This window comes from Anopheles funestus, chromosome 2RL (genome assembly GCF_943734845.2).
Source record: "Anopheles funestus chromosome 2RL, idAnoFuneDA-416_04, whole genome shotgun sequence".
NCBI classification, from domain to species: domain Eukaryota; kingdom Metazoa; phylum Arthropoda; class Insecta; order Diptera; family Culicidae; genus Anopheles; species Anopheles funestus.
In genome coordinates, this window is record NC_064598.1 from 44,008,210 (window position 1) to 44,023,745 (window position 15,536).

Genomic DNA, 15,536 nt, shown 5'->3' on the forward strand with positions numbered 1-15,536 from the left:
ATAAGCCAAACTTTATTTGAACATTCATATTGTCGTCGTGAGTTGTCGTGCGTTACGATGCGTTAACGATTGATAAGAATGAAAACGATTGCTGTATCTTTCTAGAATTTCCAAGATTTTCTTCTATTCTTCCTATACAGTGTGAACATCCTACGTGACGTGTTATAGTTCTCTTTACTGAAACGCTACGATCATCAAAGTAATCATAAGACAATTTTCTGATTGTTATGTTATGCGCATAGACAGATAACAAAATGTTGTATCAGGTGATTCGAAACCAGAGTCGCTGACATTTGTTTGTCTATTCCTTTACTAACGTTTTACACACCTTTAAGTTTTTCTATTCCTGCTATTCATCGCTAATTCGTTCGACAATTCGCACAATAGTTCCTCGTCGTCGGCCTGGCAAACAGTCTGAATATCATAGCAAAACCATAGCTCAGATTAAGGCAATACACGTTTAGACCGCACGATTGGCGTTATAATAAGGAACCGTCAAGATAGCGAGCGATTCTTGCAGCTTTTGACCAGGTCCCACGGCTAATCCGTTCAACTACGGTTTTCATGTACCGAATAAAAATATTTTTCAAAGATATCGCACTTTCAATTCACCTTCTGAGTTCCTTCTGATTGATGATTACAGGGGAAATTGAAATTAGTAGCGAGCATGGCGTTCAAGCTCATTAAACTTGTAGTCTGACTAACAGACGATCGATGTAATACTTGACGGATTCGATGAGACCGTACCATAATGCAAGAATGTGATCAAAGACTATATCTCACCGTTCTCTCGGCATGATCAAGTACTAATTTTTTTTCTGTCAAGTCGATCGTGCTGCTTCGAAGAATATTAAATAATGCGTTGAACTACGGATTTCATGTACCGAATAAAACTATTTTTCAAAGATATCATTCCCTCAACTCAACTTCTGAATACCTTCTGATTAATGATTACAGGAAAAAATGAAAATAGTAGCGAACATGGCGTTCAAGCTCTTTAAAGAGGTAAATAACTATTTCTCATAGTTCTCCCGGCTTGATCAAGTACTAACAGTTTTTTTCTGTCTAGTCGATCTTACGGCTTCAACGAAAATTTGAAAAAATGCATTGAACTACGTTTAATCTGTCGATTAAAATTATTTTCAAAAGAAATCGATCTTGTAATTGACAAAATCCTTCTGATTAATGATTACAGGGGAAAATGAAAATAGTATCAATGCATCAATATACTGTTTAAAGATAAATCCCCGAGTTGTAAACTACTTCTACAGAACGAACTAATTGAAGGATGTGACAGCAAATATAAGACATAGGTGACAAGTTGTTTAACAAATGTTAACGGAAACGAGTGTTGCAATATTTGCTATATGTAAAACAACGCGACAAGAACATGGGGTAAGAGGTGGGACTCAACATCATGACAAGTTAACAACAAACTAACATATGTGAGCACCCAGAAGATCGTGTTGATCTAGCAATATGCGCCGAGAGCAGTCCTGCTCAAGCTTATTAAACTTGCAGTCGGACTATCATACGACCGTTTTTATCCTTGATGGATTTGATGAGATCGTACCATAATGCAAGAATGTGGTCAAGAATTATATCTCACCGTTCTCTAGGCATGATCAAGTACTAACAGTTTTTTTTCTGTCTAGTCGATCTTACGGCTTCAAAGAAAATTTGAAAAAATGCATTGAACTACGTTTAATCTGTCGATTAAAATTATTTTCAAAAGAAATCATTCTTGTAATTGACAAATTCCTTCTCATTAATGATTACACAGAAGATCGTGTTGATCTAGCAATATGCGCCGAGAGCAGTCCTGCTCAAGCTTATTAAACTTGCAGTCGGACTATCAGACGACCGTATTAATCCTTGATGGATTCGATGAGATCGCACCACAGTATAAGAATGTGGTCATGAACTGTTTCGCACGGTTCTCTCGGCTTGATGACATTTGATGACTGACATTTTTTTCTTTTCTGTCAAGTAGACCGTACGAGTTTGAAGAAGATTTGAAAAAAACTATCGACTAAAGCGGTTTACAAAAGATGTAATTTGTCCAATACACAAATTCTTTCTGTTCAATGATTACAGGGGAAAATAGGGAGAATAGGTCACAACGAAAATAAACGCCATTTCCCGACTTTGTTATGAGGTTGATACCTCTAAAGAAACCATGATCAAAAGTTTTGATGATCTTTTTTAACCATGTTTTAACCATGTGATCTATGGTTTCACTTAACGTGTACTAAGTTTTCACACAAACAAAGGCCAGAGGAATGCTGGTTTTGCGCGAAATGCGAAAGATCTCTTACGAGCTCAATTGCTGCAATCAATCAATCAATCAAGCTTATACTAGATACGAACAGTCCGATGCAGAATGGTTTGTCGAAACAGTGGGTGGAAGCCTCATCAATTATGTTGAAGCGAATGAAGGAAGTAGCAGCCGCAAAAGAAGTTGGGATCAGGAAATACCTGGAGGATTCAGAGCAAACATATACATCGCCAAAATTGCGTCACGCTCAAGCTCATTAAACTTGTAGTCGGACTGTCAGACAACCGTTTTAATCCTTGACAGATTTGACGAGACCGCACCTCGAATGTGAGAATGTGGTGATGAACTGTTTTGCACGGTTCTCTCGCCTTACGGGTTTGAAGAAGAATTGAAAAACACTATCAACTAAAGCTATTTTCAAAAGATTTCATTTGTTCAATACACAAATTCTTTCTGTTTAATGATGACAGGGGAAAATAGAAAGGAAATCATTTGATACATCCAAAATGCCTTTTAAATTCACAACGAAAACAATCGCCATTTCCCGACTTTGTTATGAGGTTGATACCTCTGAAAAAACCATGATCACTTTCCAAATATTCCCGAGATAATAAAACGTTTAAATGAGACTTTTGTAAGACCAGATTTAGTATACCTGGAGCAGGTCTCGAAAATCCAGATCCGATCCAGTCGTGTTGTATGCTGGATTCGACAAGATGGAGTTCAAAATTTTACGACAAGAAACATTAGCAGGAAGTGATATTGGTACGATATGTTTAAGTTAGAAAATAAAGAAAAGAGAGAAACTGTGCCCTGTCAAAGGAACTAAAACTGTAGATATAAGACAATTCTTCGCAACATACACCGACACAGTCAGAGTACACAACAGCGAGACTAGTTCAAGGCATAGCCGATCGTCCCATCCGTCCCGCTGGGCCACAAGGAGCGGTCTCATTCCCTGTGCCCGGCGCGTCATATACGATGGCTGACAATACGCGAACAAAGGTCACCCAGTTCTTGGCTGACCTCCTTTACTTAATGGGATATACGTACACCATTACGGATGCAAGTTCACGTCTGTTGCAGGCAGGACGATCCTGCTAACGACGTAGTTATAATACCTGTCTTGGTGGCGGATCTCGACTCGACTTGGATGATGCCATACATCTTGAAATATTCTCTTATCGATGAGACAAGCGAGAGATATTCTCATTTAAAAGGGCTACCAGTTCAAAATTTTGAAAACGATTATTCTATAATTTTGCTAGGACTGAACAATAATCATTTATTAATGGGACTTAAGCACCGATTCCATTATTCGAAGATGTGATAAGGACCACATGCTTTAAGATGATTTTTCAAATCCCTGGGGGTATCTCACACGTAGGGTACCTAAGCGGTGGAAGGGATTTCATACGATTGACTTCTGAAGCGTCTGGTGAACTCATAAATTTAATGATTTTTTGTCTCCGATGGGTCGTGGTGTACACGCAACTGCCAAACAGCGTTCGCTGATCCAGCGTCTGTCGGCTGCTGGAGAATCTCAGCGTTGCTGGCGAAAATTTTTGCTTTCGCTACACAGCACCGGGACAAAGGTATCGTCGGGCTTTCCTCGCAAAACAACTGAGAGAGACGATGCTCGGATGACGCTGTAGCAGATAATATCTAATCTGCTATACAGCTAGTATTAAAGTGACAGTTATTTAAGAAATAGACAACACAACCATGAGAAATAGACAACACAAGTACGCAACCCAAATTTATGACCCACATAAAGTAAATGAGTCCAATGCAAGATACATGTGCTGCGTAGGCATTGGCCACATGATTATTTAATAACACCAAACCAAAAATCAAAACTGACCCGCGCAGCGAAGCCCAATATTGTTTACGAGGCAAAACATGTCCACGCTATGACGAAAGCGTTTAAGCGACGAAATCGTTTAAGTAGGTCAACCCGCGAGGCTCCGCCCAAGAACAACAAAGGCGTCAAACGTAAGCAAACTTAAGAATGATATATAATAAAGTACCGGGCCAAAGCAAGACAGACTTAATCTGGACTTGGCATGGAACGTAACTAATCTGTATCCATTTATTTCCAGACCATTGAGTAACGTCTCAATGTGTCCTACGTCCGTAAAGTCCGATGATAAGATAGGCAACAAAACAGGTGAGGTCAAAGCCTGTTACAGGAGAATCTCAGCGTTGCTGGCGAAAATTTTTGCTTTCACTACACAGCACCGCGACAAAGGTGTCGTCGGGCTTTCCTCGCAAAACAACTGAGAGAGACGATGCTCGGATGACGCGCTTTTGCTAGGCCGAGCCTTTCAAGTTGGGCAGGGTAATCAGGGACGAGCTGGTACTGTCGCTAAATGATCGAACGGTACAGCGTTCCCTGGGAGAAGACAACCTGGTCAGCCGGTGTCGCCGCAACGTTCCGTTGCTGAAACGGTGCCACTTGCAAGCCCGAATGAAATTTGCGCAGGAGCGGTTGATAACCTCAACAAGTGGCGCAATGTCTACGGAACCAAAGTGAACCTTTTTTATTTTAAGCGGTTGTCTAGTTCAGAGGTTCCTAGACATAAAATACATGTGAGAAATGAATTAGAATTCGGAAAAAAACTTAGCTTTATTCAAAAATAAATTCAAATCCAAACTCACATGGGGGCTCGTCCGGGAAATAAATAAATTATCCCACTGACCAGTGTCGCTCCTGAGCGGAAATTCAATTTGATACGTTCCTGTGTGGAATACCATGGGAGTTTTTGAAACAACTTGTGACGTTCCTGTGTGGAAATTCCGTTTGTAACGTTTTTTTTTTGGTGAATTTGAGTAAACAGCAAAAAATCATGGTTACCGAAGAGGAACTCTATGAAATTTTCACTTAAGTTGGCCTGATGCGTGAATGTGAAAAATATTCATTAAACACCTCAGGTGGTAAAGCGGAAATGGTGAACAGGATAGTGGAATATTGGGCAATGATTGCTTCGGCAGATAACGCCGCTACACCCAAAAATGGACGTAGGGTGGAATCGTTGAACATCAGCCTCGAACACCAAGAAGGCGAGGGCGTTCAAGCGGTTCACAGTGATGAGAATGAATTGGTAGACGAAGAGGATGATCCTTAAGGAAATGCAGTGGACGAATGCGAAGATGTTGATAACGACGACGAGTCCAGTGGTGAACTCTTTCAAACGGCTCTACGAACATCATCGTCAAGACGATCGCGACGAGTTTATACGTTCCACGATATTGAAGATAGTATCGAAAGTTTTGCGGTAAAGGACGACCAAGATGTGAAACTTTGGTTGTCTCACCTTGAATCCGTGACGAAAACCACACTTTGGTATGACGAGCAGCGGCTAAGCTATGAGAAGCTAAAAAAAGAATTAATCAATTAATCAGCTCCACTCATCATATGAGGCATCAGCTAAGAGGGACGTTAAATTCGGAAAGGCTATCTCCGAATCACAGTACACCTACTACTATGCTGTGCTGTTATGGCGCCGTCTCTTATCAGAGAGTTGTTCACACGGGGATGATTGTAAGGACCTTAGAGATTTCCTATTCCTCCGATTGACCAATCTAGCAATCCCAGAAGACATCGCCGATTATTTATCAGGTATCGGGGACGTCTCGGACTTCGGTACCGTGGGGTCCCGTGGACTCTCACGATCGGCTCGGAATTTAGTACCGAGCTGATCAATGGCCTAACAGGCCATTTTGGTCGAGTAAGCAGTGAAACTCACTATCTTTACGAGACCTTTCCCACACCCTTTGTGGCGCTAGCTTCGATAGTGCACGAGTATGCTTATACCGTAGCACTACGAGCAGCGGGCGTCTCAGAGAGTTGGGATTTACCTGCATCACTACGCCCCGCGCGAGTGCTTGATGCACCGGTTCCCCTTCCGAATCGGAATCTCCTAGGCTGGTCGCCTTCGAAGAAGATGACCGAAGGACAATTGAAGCTCAGTTGCGACAACGAGGTGTACGCGGCGGTCGCCAATCGTAACGTAACTTTCATAGTCCATGGAGTTGAGAATCGCGCTGGCGCTATTGTACCGGAGACAACCGACTAAACTAATTCCTGTGTACCAATGTGCAGGAACCCCTATGTCGTGCTCAGTGACATCAGCAAATATGATGTCTGCGTCCTCCCTGTTTAGCTAGCGTATTAACCGCGTTAATCGAAATCACACTGACAGCTTATGCTACACAACTGCGGGAGGAGGAGGCTTATACCAGGACGGCTAGAGACGGCCAACTTAGTGTTCGAATCTTGTGCTCAATGAAACACGGCATACTACCGCGAGATGGAACGTTACGCTGACAATGCGACTAAAAAAGATGGACTTGGATCAAGAAGAATTTGGAGATAATGAATACTTGGTTGGCTCTGCAGGAAAATCAGGAAGCCTTGGAAGATCCCCTATCTCCTCCGAAGATGGGCTTTCCGATACCGGAGACACTGTTCCATCATTAGAAAATAGTGGAAATGATGTCCTCAGAGATGAACTTTCTGGAGACCGCGAATATTTCAAAAGAGGAATTGAAGAGCTTTCTAGGTGACGTAGCTCTCAATACCGGTATTACCATGCCGGTGTTTGGGGATTTGACGTTGTGAGCGGAACTCAACCGCTTCTTAGCATCGTCGAAAAAGCGAATAGAGACATCCGCCTCTTATATGAGATCCTTGAACGGGTTTCCGATGTTTCCACACTAAGACTATTGGAAGAAAGAGTTTCGCAACAAGAGATTGATGCCATCGTCGACTATTACTTTACGGTCGGCAAAATCTGTATCTACGGAAAAATACGATTTCACCAGCAATCCAACAATAATGATCGAGTGCTATATCACGGACATATCAAAGATTCCCCCAAATCATTTGTGGACCTCGGACAACATGTGGCGGCACCGTAACCACACACTGAAGCTCCTCTTAGATATGAATTCGATGGCGCAGAATCGTTTGTCGAAACTGAAGACGCGAAGAAACCTGCACGCGAGTGTCAGACTTGACCAAACTTCGCGTGGTTATTACACCAAAGGGAGTTTTCGTAATCAAATTTATTCCCGCAGTAACAGTATCGATGAAAACTATTTTCAGAAGATATCATTGTTTCAATTCACAAATTACTTCGGTGGCCACCCTGGCGCCCCCTAGTAAGAAACATGGGTACTAGGTTCAAATGTTAAGTGCGAATTATGGGACCAGGACAGTAGTATCCTGAGTGAGATAGATACAGGTTCGGCACGTTGCACCGACGGTATATAAAGCGAAGGTTTACTGCAATTATTGTACTTGTGTGGGTACTTCTACCCTTGTAGTGACCCAGCTTGTAATACCCCGACGTATGGCGAACGGGAAAATAAAAATAGGAAAAGAGGATCAACACGCCTGGAGTCGCCTCTTCTTCTTCACTCTCACACTCTCACAATCTTTTTTCCTAAATTTCTGATCAATGTAGATGATTATAGTAGATAATAAAAATAGTAACAGCGCATCAATATACTGTTTAAAGATAAATCCCGGAGTTGTAATCTTCGGTTACGATCATATAACATCGCACGGTAATGTTAGTGAAAGGCGATCGCACTAGAGCGCACCATTTTGAAGGGACACGGTGGAGGTCTTGCACACATAGTCACACAGACACACTTTCATAAAATTATTTCATTGTGCTAGACAGGGCCTTCAAAGGGCTGTCAATGTAACAATGTGCTACAAAACCAATACATGTACAGTGCTTGCCGGGCTGCGTTTGCCGCACCCACATTTATGGGAATGACCTCGTTTGATATCATGCTTGCCAGGCGTGGTAGACATTTTAGCGATTATAAGTGCGATAACATGTTCCGTCCCTTCAGAACGTTTTTGGTTTTTGGAGCGACAACTACCGTCCTGCGCAGGTTCCCGACTATCTCACATTAATTATACAAAAGCTGTTCTTTGACACGACTCGACAATTTCCTGCGCTAGCGTTTCAATACATTGCGTCATTGCCTCAACTACGCAAACAGTTCTAAAAATGTTTTTTTCTTCTTCCTCGGGGGTATATTTAAATTTACTTTTGCTTTGTTTTTTTTGTGTGAATCTCCCTCTCGCTACACACTGGTTTGGAGTCATCAACTCGTCGGAGAGGCAACTCATCGTGAAGAATTTATCTATGGCCGTCGTCGTCTATGCATTTGATTTGATTTGATTCATCGATCACCAACACGTGGCATACTGCATCCGTGAAAACGTGTGTCATTCTTACGTAACGCACGATAACGGTATCTTTTCATATTTTGCCTTCCTTATCTGTAGCGATAGTCGCCTTCGCGGCAACTACACACCTATGTTCGTCGGGTTTTGGTTTTCTTCTGCACTCCGACAGCTCCGGCGTCATATGATTCCGAACACTGAAAACACTCTAGCCCAGACATGCTAAACATGTGACCAATCAAGCGTAATGCACCGGAGAACTGAAGCAAACCGGTAAATCAACATGAGTTTGACATCCCTGCTTCTGTCTTTTGGTTTCTGCCGGACTGATGTTCCACACTACCACAAATGGAATAGTTTCGTTTCTTGTTTGAAGAATTGTCTCTCGATCGCATTTCCTTCGTCGTATCTCCTCCATTTTTTGCATTTCCTCCATGCATTACGTTCGTGTAAAACTTCTTCGAAACATTCCACGCACACATACACTTCCTCAGCCATATATGAACCACGATCCACGATACTCACACATAACTGGCTCGCATTCATGTAGAATGGATTCTTCCAGATATATCAGGCTTGGCTCCGAATTGTCGATGTTTGCTGTGCGATAAGGAAATTTCCTTATCTGTTCGTCCGGCTGTAACACGTATGGTTGAGTAACTTTCAACATTGCCACATCATTTTTCATACAGACTTTTTCGAGTTGGTTGGCGCTGTAGTTCGAGGCCACACCACAAAACGAATACGGTTTGCATGCGCCGCTGGCTACCATTTCTAACTATCCGTAGGGGCGGCTTTCAACCCATCTAGAACTGCATCTTTTCACCAGGCCGGGCCAGATGAGCTCATCCATACGTGTCGCTACAGATGTAAGTTCGGCCATCTTTTCAAGTTGATTTTTCACGTTATTATGCAGCAACTATTCAACTGCATCCACCTTCATTGGCTATTTAACGTTGTGATGGCTCAACTTTACCAACGTTTTGTACTTTAATACTCGAACCATCGCAGCAAACACACCAGGCCGGTCTGCAAGCAATAAATGCCAAGAGAAACTTTAATGACGACATTCAAATAATAAGTGCTTGCAAGAGGAAAATAAGAGCTTCTTGTGAAACAATGAAATGTGTGATAATGTTTAACTTACTTTTTTAACAACCGCATGGCTTAAATACAGTTGCTTCGCTTTTTTCCACAGTGACGATGGCAGTTTTGTGCACGTTTAACTTTTTTTCTGACCGCTCTGGACATTCGCTCTGGAGCGGTCCAGTCTGACCGCTCTGAACGTTCAACGTCAACTGAAGTCTCTCTCTCTCTTTGCATCTGCCTTAACTACGAATGCGGTTTGAAATGAGAAACGTGCTCCGACTCGAGTCTGTCAAGTGCCGTACACACACAAACATACACATACCCCACACCCTTCTTGTTCATGTTTCCCTTGATGATAATTCACTATACACATGAATTCTTTATTGGTATTACGTTTGATCCAGACACGATCAGCGTGTTCCAGATACGATCATCTCGAGAGAAGATCGACCAGCATGATTTATACCCTAGAAAACATGACAGGTAAAAGTATTTTTCCGTAATGGCGTAATATAGGCGTTTTGCTATACCCTGCTCAACAAAAAATGTTTTCTTTCAAGGTTATTTAAGGTTAAAATGCTATTTTCGTTTTACTACATCAGCCGTAAAAGAAGAACTTACTGTTAAAATTAACCCGAAAGCTTGATCACAAAACATTAAATTTTTATTTTAAATACGTGTACCACTTTCCTTATCACATATTACCTAATATAATCTGCTGACTGGTTCATTCAACAAACGAAGTTTTCATTAATCTTTACAGGGTTGGAAAGACCTCGCTGTTTGATTGATTGATATGTTTGACAGGTATGTGTGTTATGTTACATATAAAATGATAAGAGTTTTAATCGCACGTTACGAAAAGCATTCAAAATTAATATTTCACGTTCGTTTCGACAATCTGTATATGTGAAGCACAAATAATCAATAGTGAAGTAAGCAGGTTCTAATCTTGAAACACCCCTCGCCAAGTAGCCAAGACGGATGTCCCTCAAAGATTTATTTCTTTTTTTATATTTAACTGTACTTTAGTAGCATATTTGAGAAACGATAAATAACTCAATGTTTGAAGCAACATATAATATCTGAGCAAAATTTTAGCAAAAATGTTTTTCATAGTTGTAAAACATAACGTACGTTTAATTTTAGACTTGGCAAGTAAACGTCTCGTCACCACAATCTTATTATAAGGCATCTACCCGTGGTTCAGCCAACATGTGCATAAACAATCCATCTACATACATCTTAAAACACGTGAATCCACCTGATCATCTTAAAACTCATGTATGGATCACCCATACGCATAAGTATGATGTCTGCAAAGTAATTTTGATAAACTTTCAACTTTCTTACCCTGTTCCCTGGTCAGGGTAAAGGTCCAATATTAAACATCCCCAATGTTGGCTAACTCGCCCTGAGCCTTGCCTAGAAAAGTATAACATATCTTATCTAGACAAGTTGGTTAATATCGATAGTGTGATGTTTACAGTTGAACAACACTTGATCCGCCTGTGTATTTTAACCCTTAACTGTACTTTCCCGATGATATGGAAACTCTTTGTATAAACTAACTTATTTATCAAGACAATATCAAGACGACAACTGCTTCGCAGTCTTGGCCTACTCCTTGCCCTGCTGCTGTGGACGACTTTAAAGGACTTTTCGGGCTGAGTCGTTCGGTGTCATTTGAATGACATGACCAAGAGCGAGTCTTATTCGCTGTATGATGGTGATTTGTTTATTGGTATTACGTTTGATCCAGACACGATCAGCGTGATCCAGATACGATCATCTCGAGAGAAGATCGACCAGCATGATTTATACCCTAGAAAACATGACAGGTAAGAGTATTTTTCCGTAATGGCGTAATATGGGCGTTTTGCTATACCCTGCTCAACAAAAAAAATTTTCTTTCAAGGTTATTTAAGGTTAAAATGCTATTTTCGTTTTACTACATCAGCCGTAAAAGAAGAACCTACTGTTAAAATTAACCCGAAAGCTTTAACACACAACATTCAATTTTTCCATCCATCGAGGACAAGAACGAATCTTTCAACTTTCTTACCCTGTTCCCTGGTCAGGGTAAGGGTCCAATATTAAACATCCCCAATGTTGGCTAACTCGCCCTGAGCCTTGCCTAGAAAAGTATAACTTATCTTATCTATACAAGTTGGCTAATATCGATAGTGTGATGTTTACAGTTGAACAAAACTTGATCCGCCTGTGTATTTTAACCCTTAACTGTACTAAGTTCGGTGTCATTTGAATGACATGACCAAGAGCGAGTCTTATTCGCTGTATGATGGTGATTTGTTTATTGGTATTACGTTTGATCCAGACACGATCAGCGTGATCCAGATACGATCATCTCGAGAGAAGATCGACCAGCATGTTTTACACCCTATAAAACATGACAGGTAAGAGTATTTTTCCGTAATGGCGTAATATAGGCGTTTTGCTATACCCTGCTCAACAAAAAATGTTTTCGTTCAAGGTTATTTAAGGTTAAAATGCTATTTTCGTTTTACTACATCAGCCGTAAAAGAGGAACTTACTGTTAAAATTAACCCGAAAGCTTTAACACAAAACATTCCATTTTTCAATCCCTCGAGGACAAGAACGAATTTTTCCACTTTCTTACCCTGTTCCCTGGTCAGGGTAAGGGTCCAATATTAAACATCCCCAATATTGGCTAACTCGCCCTGAGCCTTGCCTAGAAAAGTATAACATATCTTATCTAGACAAGTTGGCTAATATCGATAGTGTGATGTTTACAGTTGAACAAAACTTGATCCGCTTGTGTATTTTAACCCTTAACTGTACTAAGTTCGGTGTCATTTGAATGACATGACCAAGAGCAAGTCTTATTCGCTGTATGATGGTGAATTCATTGTATAGTTCATCCTTCTGAGCAACTTTCTCTCTATTTTTTTAAATACATTTCTATGTTCTATATTATGAAATATATTTTTTTTCATCCGTGTTATTCTATTTTAAACAGAATTATTTTTTTTCATCTGGGCTTGATGCTTGATCAGAAACTACGACACAATCAGTACAATAAAAAAGCTCATGATTTTTGCAAGCCTCCTTTGATAGATAACTTTGGTCAAATGGTTTGGAGCAAATGGTGGAGACACCTGGTACCGGAAAGTGATCCGTAAAAGAAAAAGAAAATTGTTCAGTCCGACCCTATTAAATACTGCGGCCGTCAATTTATATGCAAATGAAAAAAAGCAATTTTATTGTGAGCTGCAACCATTATTTGCGTTCAGTTGTTTTGTTGTCTTCTGTTTGTCACCAGTTTTAGAAATGGTGTCGATCCGTACAATATTCGCGCCAACAGTTGTTTCGGTATGTACACGTGATTGTGTGTTATTTACATGCATCCGGCAAGGAATAGGGAGGAGCGTCATCTTTTTTATGTTTGATTTATTTGTGTGAAATAGTATAAAAAATTTAGGTGTAGTTTATTGAACAAAACAGTTGGCTTTATGTTTCGCCTGTTACGAGAATCTAGGCTATTGTGGAATGTTCTCTGAATTGATCTCTTTCTGTTTCATTAAACTCAATTAAGTTTTACGATGTGTTTTATATTGAATATGTAAGATTTTTTGGTGCTCGTATAAAGTGAAATTTTTGTACTTCCACATTCCTTTATTTTAATAGAATGTTTCTACATTCTCGATACATTCACATACTCGATTGAAGAATATTTTATTAAAATTACACATTTCTACTACTTAATTACTGACTTCCAACAGCCGACATCTTGAGTCAGCATATAGCAAAGCACCGGATTAGAGTGCTTAATCCTTTGTCATTAAATTGTGCCATTATTGACACCTCGCCACTAAAAGACGACGCTTCTGCTGCATGACAGTCGACAATGTGAGCTGGCTTCGACCTTGCGTAGGCCTGTGTTGGTGGAGCATTTGCCCTAGTAAGTCGAGGGATAGGATGACTTCTACACGTGGTGTAGACTTCTCACATTTTTCTACCGATTTGCATTATCTTCCTTGCGAAAGGAGCTTCATCACGCTTGTAAATGAAGCGTAACGAGCACTAGGAGTATGGCTTTTTGGGAAGGAATAAAATTTACATTTTATGCTTTGTTCTGCTTGTTTAAAGTTGCCTTCTACAATGGTTTGGATAAATGTATCATTTTGTGGAAAAAAAGGAATTTGTTCAATTTTCGTTACTGTTTTCTAATATTTCAATTATAGCGCTTTACGGTGATTCGTAAACAATTGTTAATAATCATACCATGAAAGAATAGGGATATGTTCATATTTATTAAAAGCACAGAGATACATAAATCTAAACAAATCCAAATCAATATTTGCAGCCAGAATATGTTTGTGATTCATTTGAACTTAACAAACTCTTTTGTATTCTGCAATCCGGGAAAATTCATTCGATTTCTTTTGTCGTGTATTTGTAGCATGCTAGTAAAATTATAATTTTTCATCTAAACATAAAAATATAACGATTGATTTCAACACTAGAAGCCGAATGTTGGCTACAGTTGTCGTCCATCCAGTTGAACGACTGCGAGAAGCAATAAAAATTCATGGGCCATTTAAAGCTGTCAAAGGATCAAAACTTTTTTATTTATCACTTAACGAGCATTGTTCGGTAGGCCAGTAGCTTGTCGGCTAGGAATAAATTTACTGTCCTTCATTCGGTGGGTCTCACAGTAACGCGTCGGATCAGTGGAATGTTTGCACCGTTACGGCCACATTAACGAGGTGCTTTGCGAAGCAACGCCACTTGGACATTGGTCAAAAGCATGCCATCTGCGGTACGTATGTGAAGCATGTTGCAGAAACTTTTGTCATCAAATTTATTGTATCACTATTTCTGTTAAGCTTCCAAACACGTAACAATCTAGTACCGTGTCATCGGGATGAATGTTACTGATTTTTGTGTCTTTTGGTCGGAAGATTTGACTTTTAATTCTTTGCAATGCTTGCTATATCATACTGATAATTCTTCTAATATAATACAAAATTTCTCATAATAACCATCAATTCTCAATGTAAGCAAGTTGTCTATTTTCTACGTAAATTACTTATTTTGTCCACGTGGACATTGGCCTTCATGGTCTTCATACCGCGTTGGTGGAAGGTGTCGGTTGTTTGTCTAACTACCTTAGTTTATTTTACTCGAACTGTACGCTACTCGGTATCACTCGACATCCGAACTACTCAAACTCTTTCTCGCATGTTGAAACAGTAGGGCACTCAAGTTGCAGACAATACAACACCTTTCCCTTAGCACGCTTGGCTGTAGTGAATCAAACGGATGACAAAATGAAAGATGATTGTGATCGATGTACACTCTAATGATCTGCTTTTCCTCACCCTAGGGTGACAGGAAGTAGCACCAACATCAGGACTTCAAGAGCGAACCAGACAAACACCATCGGGAATCGATCAAACCGGTTCCGACGAAATGTGGATTAAATCAACAAACCCGGTCTCTTTCACACCAGTCATGAGCAGCAGTGTGAAGTCCGTATAACGATTCCACGGATGAGTACTAAAAAATAAAAGGTTCGTTTTGTTGTCTTTCTATGTCTTCCCCATTGCTGGAATCTAACGAGACTTTTGTCCGCTCCCACATAAGGAATGAGCAGGGAAGCTTCTGGTGCTTCCGTTAGTTGCTGCCGTTGTTTTCTTTTGCCACCGCTAGTGGAGATACTGTATCATCTTTCATTTTCTGATGAAGCGAGGCAATAATAGGAAGCTGCTCGATCGATCACAAACACTCGAGATTTTCACTCAATTCCTACGAGAGTTTTGTGTTCGGCACGGTGCGAAACCAGCTGTTTTCTATGGTTTGTCATGCGAATGGGTGAACGATTTTTTACGCTGAAATGTTTCAGAGCGCTTCAAATGTAAGAAAGTTTATGAAACATTTCACGACCAAAGGAACGTTTAAATGAATAGTAGT

At 40.4% G+C, this 15,536-nt stretch overlaps 1 long non-coding RNA gene across 1 annotated transcript; it reads left to right on the forward strand.

Annotated features, from left to right (window-relative positions):
• The first annotated feature begins 2,053 nt into the window (after nt 1-2,053).
• On the forward strand, nt 2,054-2,888 carry LOC125760590 (uncharacterized). Its single transcript, XR_007418017.1, has 2 exons — nt 2,054-2,158; nt 2,839-2,888. It is a non-coding gene; the product is annotated as an uncharacterized LOC125760590 (long non-coding RNA).
• The last annotated feature ends 12,648 nt before the right edge of the window (nt 2,889-15,536 follow it).